The sequence below is a fragment of the Manacus vitellinus genome, unplaced genomic scaffold, assembly GCF_001715985.3.
Source record: "Manacus vitellinus isolate BGI_N305 unplaced genomic scaffold, ASM171598v3 scaffold_2_pilon, whole genome shotgun sequence".
Classification (NCBI taxonomy): Eukaryota; Metazoa; Chordata; class Aves; order Passeriformes; family Pipridae; genus Manacus; species Manacus vitellinus.
The window spans coordinates 17,887,159-17,893,158 of record NW_021940208.1 but is presented as its reverse complement, the minus strand read 5'-3'; positions in this window follow the sequence as shown (position 1 = coordinate 17,893,158).

The window sequence follows — 6,000 nt, the reverse complement described above, 5'->3', positions numbered from 1 at the left end:
ACAACAGAGTAGCTGGTCTCACACAATCTGCCTTGGGGCTCCTTTTGTTTTCACTGCAAGTATTAGAGCTCCTCCTGCCCCTAAAGCACATATCCCCTCCTTTCTCTGCTTTCCATGATCACTCAGTCCCACAAAGTCCATGTGGGTCATTCACCCCTTCCCAGGGATGCTGCCATGTCTCCTTCAAGTGAAGTCCCATCTTACCCACCTCACTCTTCCCCCAGACTGTGCACCCAGTCCTCCAGCAGGGCATAGGGCTCTCATTCTGCAGCACATAGGACCAGACGGTAACTAAGTCCTTTCAGCCTTAAAGCCTATATGGTGATATCCATAGGGAGTAGACAATTGAACATGGGAATTTCATGTATGTTTGAGTACCCAAAGCTGCTGCGTGGCACCAGGCACGGCCAGGTTGATGCAGGGTCAAGCCTGAGCAGAAGGACCTCGGGGCTGTCAGTCCTTTCTACGCTCACGAATGAAGACAGGCACTTGGTGCACTGAGCTGGAGGTTCTCAGTCATAGCAGAAAGCAAAACAGCCTCATTTTCTGGGAAATGGATGTTAAAAGGAATTGCATTGGCTATGGCGAATTTTTCTTCCAGTTTTGCAGAGAAATGATACCACTGCAGTATGCACAGGTACTGGGTGCACAGGAATTAAGGAAAGACAAAATAGCATCTATGTGTTGGTTTTTAACAGCCTGCAAAACTCTCCCCTTTTCATTGGGTTTTTATAGCACTGAGTTCTGCCTCCTCCTGTAAAGTTCTCCAGCTCTGAGTGTGTTCACCAGGCATTGATAATTCTTCCTTCACAGTAACACTTGGGCCAAATCTCCTAACTGTGTTCAGCAGTTACATATAGGGACCTTAAAAATGGGTAAGGGACTGGCTATTACAAATACCAAAGGCAGATTTACAAAGACACTGCCAAGGGTCCAAGTGCTGGTAAGCAAGAAAATACCAAGTTTTTTCTTTTTTCAGAATATTCCTTGCAGCAGGCACCAGTGAAAGTGCTGACACACAGAGGACATGGGCTGCCTCTTTGCATTGCCCCTGTCAACAGATGCCACATCTGTCTTTTCCGTGGGAGCAAAATGTAGTAAAATACGCTGGGGGAGAAAAGCATTGAGAAAGAAAGGAAGAAACAGGAAAGCGCAGGGAAGTAAAATTTAAGACCACAGGAAAAAGAGTTTCCAAGAACCTTATACGACATGGGATTTGTTAAATACCAGTTCTGAGTGCTGAATGCTGTGAAAGTTTAAAGTGTTTTAGGAGGAACCAATGAACTTGCAATTATCCCTGCAGGATGGTTGAAATGTGTAGAGTTTTGCAGCAGGCCTGTGAAGAAGCCCCACCAGGTTAATCCACCTCTGTTGCTTCTACAGAACATTTCCCTGTGCCTGTCTGACAGGGCTGATCCACAATCCTTGACAAATATCTAGAGAAAGAAAAAATTATGTTTTTCAGCCTGTGAGTAAATCTCCCTTTTTATCTCCCTTATTCATGAAGAAAATTGAGACAATTGCCCAGCAACAATGATAATGTTTGTTATTAAATAGCTTATTGTTTAAAATTCTTGTTTCCTGCTGCTAGGAAAAGCAAACTCTCATAATTTTCTATTCAATAATCTCTTCTAGTGAGTGATTTAAACCTAAGTCTTTGCCCTGGTTTTGTTTGTTTTGTTAATCACACCATGGTTTTAGATCAGCTGCCAGGGCAGGATGGTGCTGGTCAGGAATGGCAGTGGCACACAGATGTCAGAGGCATGAGGCTTGCTCTAGAAGGGGTGCTGCAGGCACCACAAAGTCAAGGTATGGCCATTGGTCATCTCAGGGGCAGTTCTGCTCCCAGAGAAGTCAACAACATGAGCTCAGTGGTTGCTCTGAGGGAAGTGATATCTTGCTAAGTAATAAAGGATTCGTGGATAATGGTGAGATTTTGCCCAGGGAGCTCTACATGCCTGTGGGCACATACCTTGTAGTAGTATGCTGAGTTACACTTGGAAGTTTTATACTCCTTTGAACCTATTTTGAAAACAAATTAGAAGTTCACAAAGTTATTTGAAGCTATTTGTCTCCTCCTTTATAAATATTTAAATATATTTGGTAATTTCAGAACAAAGAGAGCTCTTATGCAATGTTTGGATGTGTACATCTTGAATAATTAATTGCACGCTGAAAAGGATGATTCAGTTAACTCAAATGTGATCTGTATTTGTCTAATGTGGGATGTTTCTGTTTGTGCAATAATCATTCAATGAGATAAATTAAAAAGAATGCATTTAAAAATAAATTCTAAGATGATGGAATTAAGGAAGTCTTGTAAAGTTCCTCACCATGACCTTAGATGTAAAAGCCTAAAATTCACTAATGAATACCACATTTATTTTTTTTACTTCTGGCTCACAGTTACTGTGAGAGGGGATAAACGGTCCTCTATCGCAGAGAGATGCTCTATGTCCACAGCAACACAAACAGAACTTTGCTAAACATTTCTCAGTAGAAAAGATGGGTAGCTGCAGCCTCGTCACCTGCATAGGGTCCTCAACTATCTTTATCTCAACAGCTACAGCAGCTACTCAGCCAGCAGAAAGGAAGACCTGGGATCTGTAGCCTGATTCTCTGGGTGTTTACATGTAAAACAGAACATCTTCAACAGCAACCTGTCCACCACTGCAGCTCTGTGAGTCCAGTGGCTTCAGGTAGCATGGAGGGTTTCTGCTTAAAGCTTAGAGATGGGTGCTCAGGCTCCCTCTCAGATGACTCCCCCTCTGAGGATGCTGTAAGCACCATATGCTTGGGTAATGGAAACTTTGTGTTCTGGGGAGTATGAAAATCTCTTATCATCATGAGTAGGTGCAGGATCATCTTGTGTGTAAACCCCAGGGCAGGGCTGAAAATCTTGATGTTGTCATACCATCATGATGCTCTGGCTGTTCTCACTAACAGGTACTTGAGTATCTGAATAGTTTAGACAGAAATAGTGGCCGTATGAAGTTGAAGTCTTGAATTTTAATGCTTGTATCCCTTTGGCGTGCTTCAGCACAGGTGAAAAGGGCACTTCAGAAAGGGATTTGGCCAACCAAGACACTGGGAACACCTGAGAAAATTATGCTGAACTGTATAAATCATTACGTCTATGCTCCTCTGTATCATACCATTATTTCCCACCCCAGGAATAGTACAATGTAAATACAGGATCTTAATGGTGGTGACTGTATCAAATCAGCTCCTCAGAGCTATTAACACTGAGGTTTGAGAGAATCATAGGTCTTTGAAATAGGTCATATAAACATACATATGTAGAAGAACATATATCCTCAAATTCTCTTTAGGCACACACTCCATAGAGATTGCAGCTGAAATTTTTTTATTTCTGGTTGGGAGGAGAATACATCATGATTATTTGTAAATCTGCAATTAATAACTATTTTTTCACTAATCAGGAGAACTTAATGGAGGAAAGAACTCTTCTTGCAAGCGGGCAGCAATTCAGTGCTCTTTTGCTGGTTCTGGTATGCTCTGTGTTCCGTGATGGAGCTGCTGTGGAACAAATCGTCTGCTCCTGAAGTGCTTTGAATTTAGAAACTTCAGTCCCACTGGGGCATTGCTGGAGAACTGTACTCATTTTTTTCTCATAATGGAAGCAATTTCGTATGAACACTTAGGGAGATATCTGTGTGAACCGGTCTGTTAGATGTTTTGAACTCTCTGCTCAGTCTCAGCAGCAAACACTTTTCTTCTATTCTTTGCACTGGGAGACAGGCTCATGGAGAAGACTCAGTGTGACGTCCCAAATAACCAACAGAGCAAAGTGTGCACTTCTACGAGCAGGCTGCCTGTGTGTGGCAGGACAAGGGTACTTCCACAATGGAGTGTCAGGGAAGCCACAGAGCAAGTGAGTTTTGGAGGAAATCTCTTCCCCAGCACCTCCAGTGTTACACCTCCACCATCCAAGCGATACAATCTCAAGGAAGGCTGCATAGATATAGCATAGATATTATGCTAGATGCTGGCAATAAGCCCTGCAAGGGGAAAAGTGTTAATTGAAAACTGACTCTCCTTAACACTTAGCATGCAAATGATTTAAAACCTGCAAATCACAGCAGAAACTGCCTATCGATTTTTGGTAGGATAAGGGCACCAGGAGGAACATGTCACATAACTAATCGCTGGTACTGGGGGACTGATGTGTAGAACTGGAGAGCTGGGTACGGTGATGGGTACCTAGAGGCAAAACCAAGCAGGAAAGTGAGGAAATAGGAGAAAGAGCCTGAGCAGTGATGTGAGGTAAGCGATGCAGACAGATTGAGCAGCTTCCCACAGGGGCATGATCTGTGGATAACCCAGCTTGAGGGAATGTGCCATGTGCAGGGTGACAGGGCACTGAGGAGCTTGTGAGGCTCTCCAGCTCCCAATGCTGCTGGCACCAGCCTTGCAGGGAAGAGAAATAGGACTTTGAGTGGGGAAATTGCTTTGCATAGCTGTGTGGGTGGGATGAACTCCTGGGCATGGGGACTCACAGAGGTTTTTGTGCTGCTGCTGACAGGAACTTTAAAAAGCAGCAGCATTTTGTATAAATGTTACATTTGAATGTCTTTGACATTTTCCCCTCAGTGCTAATTATTCCCAGCAGCTTCTCACCATGCAGCGAATGCCTGGCACTGTGACAATTATTAAAAACCTGTAAACAGACAAGTGGAAAGTGCCTGGAGTCACCTTGCCATGTTAAACTGTTAAACAAGTAAAAATAAATTGGATCTGAACCCCACTTCTGCAGCTTCAGAGGCTTCTCAGAGGCAGAGGCTCAATAAGTACCTGATGAGAAGGTACAGATTAGATGGCGCTGTCGTCTTCTTGATGGAGCTGAGTGACGGGACAAGAGGTAATAGGTACAAATTGAAACACAGGGAAGTTCAATCAAATATAATAAAAGCCTTTTATACTATGAGGATGGTCAAACACTGTCATAGGCTGCCTAAAGAGGTGGTGGGGTCTCCATCCTTGGAGACACTCAAAAGCCATGGTAGATCAGGAGGGCTGGACCACATGACCTCCAGAGGAGTCTGGGCTATTCTTCAATTCTGATTTCTCTGCAAATGTGTTGTTCTGTTGAGAAATAGCTCAGACAGGCACTCCCTGAAGGAAGTGAAGTACAAGGGATCTGCTCACCCAGAAGCAGGTAGTACAGTATTGGCTCCATTCTTCTCAGGGACTGTGTGATCACTACTGATGGTAGTCAATTAAATACTCGTCTGGAGTAGGTATTTCAGCCTAGCTAGAGCTGGGCTCCATCTTCCTTTTCTCAAGCCAGGAGCTATAGCACAGCTCTGTTCACAGGTCCAGCTGTAAAAGCACTTTGCAGGACATACAGAGAACAAGAGAAAATTAGAGACAAGACTAAGAAACTTCCCTTCTTTGAGCTTCAGATTTCAAGCATCAGGTCTCCCAAGAGCAGGGTTTGGACAACGGCGGCATTGTACTGGCTCAAGGCTGTTTCCACACAGCTACTTCCCTCATCTCTCTGTTTGCTGTGCTTTTAGTAGTAATTTACTAACTTTAGAGCCATGTGGCACCAAGAGTATCAAAAGACATCACAAACCCTGGGGAGAAGATATCACTTCTGAATTGCCAGAATTGTCTGAATTAATATTTATATCTAAATTCAAGTCTTATGGGCCCATGTATTGTCTGGACCAGGAGCTAGTGGAAGCATTGCTCCATGGACTATCTGCACAGGTCTCCTTGTGCCATATTGGCCAGAGCTGTGCTGAAGTTGCCATTTGCATAACAGCATTCAAGAACATTTGGTCTCAGCCAGATGTGTAGCCTAAAATGTCCATTCCTTTCAACATGCAAAGCCAGAAAACCATGGTATAGCAAAGCACAAGGAGGAAAAAACAGGAGGTGGGGGAGGTGGGGTGTGGAGCTCTAAGTCTTAAGAGAACTGGGAAGTTACTGCTTCTTTGGTCCTCAGACAGTCATCCAAACAATTTGAGTGAT